The sequence below is a fragment of the Rattus norvegicus genome, chromosome 4 (genome assembly GCF_021556685.1).
Source record: "Rattus norvegicus strain SHRSP/BbbUtx chromosome 4, alternate assembly SHRSP_T2T, whole genome shotgun sequence".
Classification (NCBI taxonomy): Eukaryota; Metazoa; Chordata; class Mammalia; order Rodentia; family Muridae; genus Rattus; species Rattus norvegicus.
The window spans coordinates 171,476,494-171,489,356 of NC_141537.1; the positions used below are offsets into that span (position 1 = coordinate 171,476,494).

Sequence of the window (12,863 nt, forward strand, 5' to 3'; positions counted from 1 at the left end):
TTTCAAGAGCTAATGTTCTTGTTGGACGCCATTTGGGTTCTAGATTTAATTTTTCTCATTCTCGAGGGGGTTTCGTCTCGTGCCTCTTCTTTTCACATTTTCCGAGGGAAACGTTTCTCTCGTGTCTTAAACCTTCCCGCACCTCAAAATTCTTAGTTTCTCTGACTGTCTCACCGGTGCAGACTTGATTTTTTGGTACAAATTGTCTCTTGTGGTTCTCGATTATAATTTCACGTTTAGTTAGGTGTTTCTGGATTTGCATTGCATTAAGGGAGATAAGATCAGCACCTAGTGGTGTTCTCGGGGGAAGTGCATTTACTTCAGCTGCACTTTTGTAAATACATTTTTAACCCTGTGGTTACCAGTTCGCTTTTGGATGTGCAGTGTTTACAAAATAGAAACTTAGAAAAATAGAAACCATTTTATTTTTGTATTGTTTAGTTTCCGAGGAGAATTAGAAAATGTACAAATTGGGTTGAAATCTCAGTTTTTTCAGGTATTCTATCTTTTCTTTTAAAGAAAATATTTCATCTGGTCAATGAAGTTTTAATCCTGAACAGTTTGCCAAGTACTTGAATCTTTTGTTTTTAGTTTTAGTATTTTTTCAGTTATTTAAATATTAAAAATGAACTCGTTTTCTCATCATTTTGTAATGACGTATAAGCTATTATACCTGATACCGGTTTTTGATGAAGAATTTTACAAATAATTCCAAGTTATATTGAGGCCTTTATGTATTCAGGGAATCAATTAAAATTTTTGAGTTTTTAAAAAAATATGTGCACTGTAGTATATGTGTATGATTGTATGCTTTACATATTTTTTAGCTGTATATGTTCTGGTTTTAGTTTCTTAAAATAACTGGTGTGCTACTGATTAAAGTTGTGGTGCCACTAAATTTCAGTTGTACGTAGAATAATTGGGTCAATATACATATAATTTAAAATATCATTTTTTTATTCTGCCACTTGTTTCTTACTGGTCTAAAAACTTGTAAATGGTTTCATAAACTTTATCTGTCATTCACATGTACAGTCCCTTTTTAGTTGATTATGTAACCCAAGTTTAACTCAGTCTGTTGTCAAGTTAAAGTGTTGTTTTATATAATGTCGATTGGTTTGGGGTATCTCTATTACCTGAAACAAGTACTATTAGAAATAGCAGGGTATAAGTGAAAGGAGCTTTTTTCTTTTTTCTTTTTTTTTTTTTTAAATGATGTGACATATGGCATCGAATGGAAGGATGAGGAAGATCTTGTCTTTTCTCCCCCTGTAGCAAGCAGGTCTAAATTTGATGTAATGGGACTCTTGAGCCTCTGTTGTCTTGTAAAAGGAATGGAGGCAGTTCTGCCTTTTTGAGACTTTGATGCTTCTGAGGCGGTTCCCCTCACCCCATGTTTGTACTCCTAGTACTTGGGTTTATGTATTTAAAATTACACTTTTCTTTGAATGCATGGGTAACTGTGTCATGAATTAATATTGAAGATCATAGAGGCACTGGAAAACTGTATAACATTCAATTTCAATATCGATGGCACAGTTTTACTACTATATTTCTTTTTTTTTTTTTTTTTTTGGTTCTTTTTTTCGGAGCTGGGGACCGAACCCAGGGCCTTGCGCTTCCTAGGTAAGCACTCTACCACTGAGCTAAATCCCCAGCCCCCGCTACTATATTTCTTAGAAGGCAAATGTAATTTTAAGGACTGGGGAGATGGCTCAGCGGTTAAGAGCACTGACTGCTCTTCCAGAGGTCCTGAGTTCAAATCCCAGCAACTACATGGTCGCTCACAATCATCTGTAATGAGATCTGATGCTCTCTTGTGGTGTGTCTGAAGACAGCTACACTGTATATAATAAATAAATCTTTTTTTAAAATGTAATTTTAAGTTTACTAAAAATGAATTGTCTGAAGGTCAATGGTTGTATTTCAGAAACAAGTACTAAAAGTTTGAAGTTTTAGTTTGGTTATGATTAAATGAAGCTTTAACATACACTGTGTATATATGTATATTATATGTTTTATATATTATATGTTTTATATATATTATATATAATATATATGTACACACACATACTAGGTTACCCAAAGTAGAACAATTACTGAAGCTATTTAAAAATATAGTAGTTTTGTAAATTTTAAATATGTAGTTAGAAAAAAAATCAGGCTGGAATGATTTAAGTCATAAAATTAAAATTTTATTTTTTACAAATTACTTGATCTTTGTGCTATGTTTGAATATTTTACACTTATACATTATGAAGATTTAGTATGAAGTTAATAATCTTAACTACTCTGGGATCTTTGTGACTTCACTTTTGCTGTGGTAGATCAGTCTATAAAAATTTATCACTTAATGTTTGTTTGTTTAGTCATTTCTTTATTTTTTTCCAAGACTAGCTTTCTCTGCCCTGGCTGTTCTCGAACTCACTATGGAGACCAGGCTGGCCTTGGTCTGCCTGCCTCTGCCTCCCACGACCTGGGGTGAAAGTCATGTACCATCACTGCCTGACTTTATGTTTTGGTTGTGCTGTGGGTCAAATCCAAGGCCTTAGGCATGCTAAGTACACACTACCATGTCCAGCTACATTCCCCAGCACAATGCCTGCTTTTTTAACTTAGATATTATGACTATCTCCCCATTTTAGTAATCTAAAATGCTTTTTTACAATAACATAATAATGTATTGTTAAAATCTTAATTATCAGATATTTTCAGTTTTGTTAGTAATCAATCAGTGGCTTAATTTACTCATTCATTGAGAAAATGTCTCCCTGTGTACCCAGGCCATACTAGAACTTGCTGTATGGAAGCAGATGTTCCTGCTTCTGCTGGGTCAGTGCCTGGCTCCAGTGCGCTTTCTCAGTGTCTGAAGGTTATTTGTATTGGATGAGTGCACTATGGCCTCCTATTCAGACAATTTGTGGCTCTATTTCTGTTCTCCCCTCCTCCCCACAGCTGTGTCGATCTAGCTCAGGCTGGCCCAGGCCCTAGGCTGTTGTTCCTGCCTCAGTCTCCTGAGTGCTGGTTACTGGGACTGTCAAGCTACCTTGTTGCTTATTTTTCTAGTAGAAATTTTGTTGTGGTAAACACATGGTGAACACAGGTCATCATTTTTAACAATCACTGTTTAAAATTGGTGTTTCTGTGTGGGGCAGCGGTGGTACACAACACAGAAACCCTGTCTTGAAAAAAAATGTAAAAAAAAGTCAGTGTTTCTAAGGGCTTTGACAGAACAGTCATTTGCAAAATAGAACGTGTAGAGAGTTTTAATTTTTTTTCCCATGGGCATTTCTCACACACCAATTGAGGGTAATCACTAACTTTTAAGTAGTAAAGTCCATTTTTTTTTTCTGTGAACCGAACTGTTTTCAGGTGTGTGTGTGTGTGTGTCTTTGTGTGTGTGTGTATGTCTGTGTGTGTCTCGTGTGTGCGTGTGCGTGTGTGTGTGTGTGTATGTGTCTCTTGTGTGTCTCTCTGTGTGTGTCTGTGTGTCTGTGTGTGTGTCTCGTGTGTGTATGTGTGTGTGTGCGCGTGTGTGTGCGCGTGTGTGTTTCTGTTATGGACGTTGATGTTCCTTCCTGCTTGTCAGCAACAGCTATGCCAACTTCCATATTTATTGTAGCTGTTATTAGGGTTTTTTTTCCCCTAATCTTTCAAATTTCTTTTGGCTTTATGTCTTGAGAATTTTCATTCTATTTAGTTGAAATATCTCTTTTGTTTGTTTCATTTAAGTCAGGGTCTCATTATGCAGCCCTGGCTGTTCTGGGCTCACTATGTTGCTTATTTTTCTAGTAGAAGTTTTGTTATTTCTGGAATTTACAGGAATCCATCTGTTTCTATCTCCCTGGGTGCTGGAATTAAGGCCTGTGCAACCATACCTACCAAAGGTGGATCTGCCTTTTTAATTTATGATTTGTTCCAGAGCTTCTCTGTAGACAAAGTATTACCTGTTGTGAGATGAATTTTTCCATTTTATTTTCTTCTAGAATATCATGATTTCTTAAAAGTAATCATTTTGTGTGTATGACGTGTGTGCATGCTGTGTTTGTTTATGTGTGTGTTTTCTTTTCCTTGGCTTCTGTGTGGACTTTAGAGTACAAGCTCAGGTGACTGTCCAGGTTTCTTCATTTGTGCCAGGATGCCTTAATTGCTTTGCATCAAGTTCACCAGCCTAGTTGACCAAGGAGCATCTGGGTGTTCTCTCTCTTTATGTGAGAGCTCTTGGGTTAGGACACTTGCACTGCCAAGTCTGGTCTGGGCTTTCAGCTCAGGTCCTCTCATTTCTCTAGCTCTATTGTGGTTTTTTCCAGGCAGTGTTTCTCTGTAACAGCACTGACTGTTCTGGGACTTGATTTGTAGACCAGACTGGCCTTGAACTCACAGATAGCCACCTCTCCTGCCCTCCCTAAAACTGGGATTAAAGGTATACACCACCACTCTCAGCCTAGGTCTCTTTATATTGACTTTTAAAATTGATAAAGTGCATGTGCGTGTGTGTGCATGTACGTACAGATACAGGAGTTTACCTCCTTGCAGAGAGGGTCTCATTTGCAAGGAGCTCACCAATTAGACTAGACTATCTGGCTAATAAACTCTGGGTGTCATCAACCTCCCACAACAGAGATGACAAGTGCGACCACTACCCTCATCAACCTTTTATGTAGGTCCTGGGGTTGGAACAAAGGTTCTCAAAGTTACAAGGTGTTGTACGGCCGTACAGTACATTAAATAGTAGATGAGTGTTTTTATAATGCTGTTATATACCATTTAATTGTTGTGTTAGCTAACATTTGTTTTTACAGATGAACATTAGATTCTTTTGGTTAAATCAAAATGACAGTAGTCTTTGTTTAGAGTTATATACAGCAAATTTAAATTTGAGGAATTTTTAAATCATACACTTCTTCTAGACTCCTAAAATGTACCTTTTTTAGGAAATGTTGATCATAGGAAAAACTTACAATATTCCTATGATCATTCAATAAGATGCCATGGTATTGTTTCCTAAGTGTTGATAGAGGGATAGATTCTGAGAGAACATAAGGCTAAGTTTCTGGGTTTTTTGAACATGTTGATGAGAAAGAAAGAGAGTTAGAAGCTGGAAAAGTAGGTTCCAAAAGAAAGTATTTTACAGTCTTCAAAACCATTATTATTTTAATCGGTGGAGTTTTGAAAAGTTATTTACTCAATGTTTGGCCAGGATGGGACCAAATTTATTGCATAATAAATACAAAAATAATTTTATTTGGGAGCATTAAATTGTTAAACTTTTCATACTTTCTATACATTTGTTATTTCATTAATTTTTTTGTGTTGATTGTAGTGGCATATTAATTTTGTTTTGTTTTTTGCTGGCCTTAAACTCACAGAGATCCTTCTGCCTTTGCCATGTAAGTGCTGGGTTCAAAGGCATGCACCACCATACCCAGCTCATATTTTATTAATTACTAATGATAATTATACTTTTATCATTTTTTTTTTTTTGGTTCTTTTTTTTTGGAGCTGGGGACTGAACCCAGGGCCTCGTGCTTCCTAGGCAAGCGCTCTACCACTGAGCTAAATCCCCAACCCTCATTTTTATATTGAAAGGAGTCTGGTTATTGCCCAAATACTTATTGAATTTGTAGAGTCATGAAACGAAGAAAAGAAATAAAGAGAACTCAAATAGTAAAATCTTCCTGGCTTTGTGAAAATGAACCTGGGAAATAGACATCAAGTGTTAAGAACCTGGCATTTTATCCTGCCTTTGGGTCTTCTAAAAGCAGACTTACTTAGAAAAATTTAATCGTTTTTCTTTTTTAATGTTTCCTTTGACCTTAGTTGAGATCTTTTCAGCTTCTAGTGTATTACGTACAGCATTTGTGTCCTTCCCCTGGGGCAGGACAGAAGTGCCCGCAGAGAAGGACTTTGATGAGGAGCAAGGCACAAAACTTGGACAGGGGAGTCACTCGTTAAGGGTTAGAAACAAGAGTTTGTCATTTTCTTTTCTTGTTCCTTTTCTCCCACTTGTTTTCTTTCTTTTTCGTTCTTTTTTCCACTGTCTCTTTTTTCCTTTCTCTCCTCTCAGTCCCACTCTCCCTGCCCCTTGCCCTTCTTGCTTCCTGCCCCTTTCCCTCCCACCCCCTGAGTGCTGGTATTACAGGCAGGTACCTTCTTGTCTGGAGACTGAACACGTAGCTTCTTGCATTGTAGGCAAGCACTCTGCCGGTTGAGCCGCACCCCAACCTTTTCTGTCTTGTTTTTTCTTGTGTTTTTGTTATTGCTGTTTTGTTTTGAGACAGTCTTACCAAGTAACCCTGGCTAGCCTGGAACTTCTTATGTACTTCAGGCTGGCTTTAAAGTCACAGACATTCATTCTCTCAGCCTCCTGAAGGCTGATTAAAGAACAGACTTGGAGACAACGTCATGACCTATAGCTTAGTCTGGTTACAAGGTCATCACCCTCATGCCTTGTCCTCTCTGCTGGTGCTCACCTTAGATCTTCAGGTCCAACTCTGGAAAACACGAAAGAGTAAAGATGGAATGATACAAGGAATTATTTGTGTATTATATTTGTGTAATTTTCTCCTTCCCTACCAGATTTAAGTGATTTAAAAGTTGGAAACGTGGCTGGGGTGTAGGTGAGTTGGCAGGATGCTTGCTTGATGTGCATGAAGTCTTGGATTTGATCCTTGGCTCTGCATAGACCTTGGCATGGTCTTGATTACCTGTGACCCCGGCACTCTAGAGGTAGAAACAGCAGATACATTCCAGGTACAGTTGGGATAACGTGAGACTCAAAAATATTCAAAGATGAATCAAGTAAATGAAAGACAAAAAGGACAAAGGCAGAGAACCTTTCTGAACCAGTTAGAACACAGTCAGGAGCTGTGGTAGTTTGTGTTAGATCTCGGCAAGTGCCTGCTGTGTCTACAGTTTTTCTCTCTTTGGTTTTTATGTTTATTTTTTCAGTATTGGGTATTAAACCTAAGGTCTCATACATGCTAGGCAAGTGCTCTAATACTGAGCGAGCGCTATTGCTATCCTTCCTTTCCCTGAGATAGACTTAACATCTATTTCTCTTTCATAGGATCCAAGTTTGGTTATTGACACCTGTAGCTCTAGCTTTAGAGTATTTGACCTCCTGCACTCACATGCGTGCATGCATACATGCATGTGCAACCCCTCCCTCCATCCCTCCCTCCCCTCCTTCTCTCTGGTCTTTATAAAGCCTTAGCAGGTTATGGTAGCCCAGGCTCTATCCCTAGAGCTCACTTAAAGTTGGAAGTTGTCATCTGGCTTACCCGTGTGTGCTGTGGCATGTACTCCTCACACACATAAGACACTTCTAAAAATCCTTATGGACAATGGTCTTGATACTGATAGAACTGAAATGTTTTAAAAAGTAGTTTAGAAAAAAGTTGGTTTGATAATGTATTCATAAGGAATTTATACATTTAGAAAAGTTAATTATTTATGATTTTTTTGTATGAGAGTCTGGTTTTTAGGGCCAACAAAAGACTAAACAATCCACATGATTATTATGGTCATGGGTTTACAGTGAATCTCTTCATGGTGAAAAAAAGTCAGCTTTTTCCCATTAGTAATTCTATTTGCTAGTCTAGAAAGTGTATTATTATTGAAGATGTTCACCAGTATGCCACCAACATAAGTCTCTTACTGAAAACATATAAACTGACTTATAAAAAGTAAGAGAGGGTCTGTGAGATACCCCAGTAGATACAGCTGACTGCTACCAAGCCTGCTCACATGAGTTCAATTCCTAGGTCCCACAAAGAGGAAGGGAAGACTTGACTCCTGCAGATTGCCCTCTGACCTCCACACATAGCCTGTAGCATGGGCTAGCTTCTGCTTCCCACCCAAAAGGAAGAGAGAGAGAGACAGAGACAGAGAGAAACAGAGAGACAGAGACAGACCCCCTTATTCAGTTTAATCATTTTGAACACTGTTTCTACAGAACTAGTCTTAAGATGTTTCTGATAATTTAGCTTATTATCTACAAGATAATTTTGAATAATTTTATCAACCTTAAATAGTACTTTCACAAAGTTGTCTGCTTTGTATTAATAATAACATGAAAATTCTGACCTAGTCCCTTGATACAGATGGTAATTCATGAGAGTAATGACTTGTTTACATCACAAGTTTCTCTGGCCTCTCTTGTATTTAATTTTAATTTTTGTTCAATATTATGGAGGTTTCTTTTTCTTGTAGGACTCATGTTTCCCAGATGCCACATATTTTGATTGACTTATTTAGTCTCTGAGGAGGAGGAAACTATAGTATGTAGTAAATTTTGTATTTTATTTTTAGACAGAACATGTGAGATATTTTTGTGAATTTTAAAGATCATCTATGTCAGAAAAATATTCAGTATTTTAATGCTTGTGATAGTTTGGCTGGGTATAGAACTTTAGATCGAAGTCATTTTTCTTTGTTTTGCAATGGAAGATTGTACACAGGAAGCAAGTGCTCACTAGTGGTGTACACTGGAAAGTTCTTAAATAATTTCATTGGTGATATTGTCTGTCATTTGGCCATTCCATTTTGAATTTTTGTGTAGACACTCCATTTTCTCTCTACACTTCGTCTTTTGCTGAAGCAACTTTCTTCAAGTTCATCAGTTTTTTTAACTGAGTTTTTCATTTCTTTTCTCTCTTTTATCCCCCTTTTCATCTGCCTGCCTCTGCCTCCCTGAGTGATGGGATTAAAGTCATACAGTACTGCCACCTGGCTAAATTTTTTATTTCTTATGTTAAATTCTATTTTTCATTTCATATTCTTCTCTGGACTGGAAAGTGCAACTTTTTTTCCTTCATATAATAGGTTTTATAGTTTTCTTCCTGATGTGTAATGTATAGCTAACTCTATCTTTTGGCATTTGTTTTCTGTCTCATGTTAAAGGCTTTGATCAAGTTCCTTTTTTGGGGGCTTATTGTAATGTGATAGATAGAAGTCAGTTGAAATACCTAAATTTAAATAGATTTAAACTTTTCTCTAATATGATTTTGGGGAGTCATTTTTGGTGAGTTCCTCAAAATATGTGTCTTGGGTTTTGTATTGGTCAGATTCTATGCTTCCCCTTTTGTAAGTTTGTGCACATGTATATATGCACACATATATGTGTGTGGGTGCATATTAACATACACTGCATGTGGAGGCCACATGGGTTAGGGTTAGGGTTAGATTAGCAGATGTCACTGTCATCAATCACTTTTTACCTTTTTATTTTCTTTTGACATAGGGTCTCTCATTGAACCTGGTGCTTTCTAATTCAATTCAACTAGCAGGCTACCAAGCCCTGTCTCTGCTTCCCAGCCCTGGGGTTACAGGCCCACCTCCCAGCCCTGGGGTTACAGGCCCCCCACTGCCTCACAAAATGGATGCTGAACCAGATTTGTGGCAATCATTTTACTGCTGTCTCCACACAAAAGATTTTCATTTTTATGCATGGATAATAAAGTTCTGATTCATGGAGAAAGAGGATTAAGAGTTTCTTCAGTCTGTACTCTTGTCAGTTTTCTGTGGTACTCTCTCTTTACTCTTTTCTTTCTTTCCTTTCTCCTCTTCCTCCTCCTCCACCCTTTTTTTTCTTTCTTTCTCTTTGACTGTTGTTTTGTAGTTGGAATCCAATACCTTGTAAATGGTACACAAAATACAATGTTGCTGACCCTCCTACTATCATTGTAATTGGGGATCCAATCAGACCTTGCTAGGTTTAGGGAAGACTAGTGTTCACTGGTCTGTTTCTTTGATAAGGGCATCTGAGTTCTTACCGATCCCCATAGCTTTGGCCATCTGTAGAGCCCCATCTTACTTTTATTTAAAGAAAATTATGCCGTGGAAAAAATATCATTACTGGCTAGGAATAAAACTCAATGGTAGAGTACTTGCCTGACATGGGTAAGTTAAGGGTTTGATCCCAAGTACAGAAAAATAAAAACAAAAGTACTTAAAACAACAACAACAACAACAACAACAACAACAACAACAACAACAACAACAAAACTAAAACCAAAACCAAAAATACCTAAAAAACAAAACAGAAACACAAAAAAACCCAACAATGAAACAACAAAACCAACAACAACCACAAAAAACCCAAAACCCAAAAAACAAACCTCCTTCCTGTCTACAATTAAGGGAACGGAGTGAGCGGTAGAGAGCTAAGTATCTTTAGTTTGTATCTTATTTATTTTTAAGTTACAAGCTTATTCTATTTTATGGGGTGGATATTCATTGCATGGGTGTGGAGGGACATTGAGGTATTTGAGGGAATTGATTCTTGCTGTCTATCATGTGGGGCCCAGGGATTAAACCTAGGTTGTGGAGCATGTTGGCAAAAACTTTACTGGAGGTTGCCTTGAGGGAGATGCATGTCCTTTGAATTTGGGTCCAAGCAAGCAAGTAGGTTGAGTCTGTAATTGCTACAGGGGGAGGGACAGGGCCTTCAAAAGGGGGATGGGGTGAGAAAGTGGAGTGTCAAGCAAGCTGTTTAGATTTGTTTAGGATTTTGGTCAGTAACCTAAGAGAGAAAACAAAGTTACATTGTTTGAGTTAGAACCCTGGAAAGCTAGTGGAGCAGCAGCGTTGGTCTGGTTTGTATGCTAGAGCCTTTTATGTCTTTTTAAAAGGAGTTTTTAGTAATTTACACACACGTTATTTCACTAATGTGGTAAATTAAAAAATAGTTGACTCATAAATCTCCTCTCTCATTGTACTTGTGTAATTCTTGCAAATGATTATAGTCTCTGGATATGAAAGCTGGTGATTGTAGCACTTGGGATGCTAGACTCTTGACATTCGCTGTAATATGACTTTATGATTTACAAGTTCATTAGACCAGATTCCAGAGCAGAGCTGTCCTGACTACAGATGGTAGTTGGCACATGCTTGCCACACTGCTGTACTGAGATGAGACGACTGTGACAACGTTTGCTACTTTGTCCTTGTGAGAGATGAAATGTAAGATTGTTGTGGACCTAGTTACCCAAAGTTAAAATCCTTTCCAAGTCATTTATTTTTACAAATAAATGATGTGGCTTTGTAACTGATCTCATCTAAAGTTTCCTAAAAGATTACCTGTGACATTAAGTTAAGCCATGCTAGACTTAGAAATAGTAATAGAATTTAAAAAGTAATTAAGTTATATGTGAAAATGTTGTAATGAAATCTGCTATATTCTAATTAAGAAATAGGGTGCTGCACAAGCCTGCCCTGAGGTCTGTCCCTGAAACCTACTTCCTACTCTCGGAAGGAGAGACCCGACTCCTGGAAGTAGTCCTCTGATGTCCATGCATAAGTCATGGGCATGCATATGTGCTTCTGCATGTGTATACACACAACAGCAGCAGCAGCAGCAGCAGCAGCAGCAGCAGCAGCAGCAGCAGCAGCAGCAAGAACAAAGTGATAACAATGGGAATACAAAGTTGAAATCTTTCTATAGCTGTTTTAGAACTCAATTATTATGCAAACAGTAGATGCTGCAGTTTTTCACAAAACTAAAAATGGGAATGTTCTGTATAAAAGGTGTCTTTACCACATTGGACTGCAGTCTTATAGGAGAAAATTAGGAAGGAAAGAGATACTACAAGTAAAGGTTCACAAAATGCACAATTTTCTCAGTTTTTGTGTCAGAAACAATGAGAATCTTATCGTACTATGTAAGTTGAGATAGTTTTATACTATTGAATGGAAAAATGATCTTCAAATGGAAGACAGATTAAGGTACAGTTTCTGATTTAAGTAGTATATGAAGAGAGTGTTGAGGTGTGGTCAGTGCCATGGAGATAGGAATTATTGAAGCAACTGTCCTAGGTTCGGGGATGGACACACGGTAAGGGTGGTGGAAGGAGAGGACTGTCAGTGATAACTCTGAGTGGTGGGTGTTCTAGCTCATGTCTGTTACTCCAGGACTCTGGAAGGCAGAGGCAGGAGGAATACTGTAAGTTTTAGGCTAGTCTAGGCCTAAAGAGTGAGACTCTGTCTCAAACAAACAAAACCCGTTGAATCCAGAATAGACTTTATCTGTTGAGTTGGCTGTTTTTCTGGGACACAGAACAAAAGGTGTGAGGCCGCCATCCTCCTTTGTTTTCATTAGGAGAGAGAGGACCAGTATCTAAAGAGGTAGCTCGAGCCGTGTGCTTGAGTGTACAGCTGAGTTACGTTTCAGCCTTTATTAAAGTGTGACTGTTATTTAAGTCTCTGAGCCTGTTTGGGTATCACAGGTTGGTGGTAAAGCCTGTCCTTAGAATCAGTAACCACTGAGAGTTAGTGTTCTAAGGCTTACCAGATCAGCTGTGCTTTGCTTGCTTGTAGCATCTCACCCTATTACGTTTATGTCCATTAACCATCCAGCCACAGTGTTGTAAGGCTACTGAGACTTGGCCAGTTCTAGCCGGCAGGGCCTACATGCAAGGGGATTGCAAATTTGAGGGCAGCCTGAATGTACAGTGGATTCAGGGTTTGTGAGATCGTCTCAGAAAATAGAAAGTAAGTGACCAGAAGCACGGAACGAGCATGCCCCAAGCCCAGGCTTGCTCTCCAGACTGGAATTTGACATGGCTTGGATCACGTGTAACTTCTGTTTTGTTTTCTGATACAGCTTTCAGGACAGTTTTCACAGACATTATCCAGTTCATCTCATGCAAAAGCAAATCATGTCTCTTTCAAGACTGAGTAATAACAAATTTCTTATGTAATATATCAGGCGTATACAGAAGTAGAATAAGATAATGAAGCACGTGAATTATCATCTCTTTTGGCCAGTCTTATGTCTGTCACCTCTCTTATACCGTAAATACCAACATTTAGATAGCACAACACAAGAGAACCCAGCTTGAAGAACACTGTGTGCGAAGAAT

At 38.1% G+C, this 12,863-nt stretch overlaps 1 protein-coding gene across 4 annotated transcripts in view; it reads left to right on the top strand.

Annotated features, from left to right (window-relative positions):
- The window catches only part of Atf7ip (activating transcription factor 7 interacting protein), an 85,742-nt gene that overhangs the window by 378 nt on the left and 72,501 nt on the right, over positions 1-12,863 (top strand). The window lies entirely within an intron of this gene.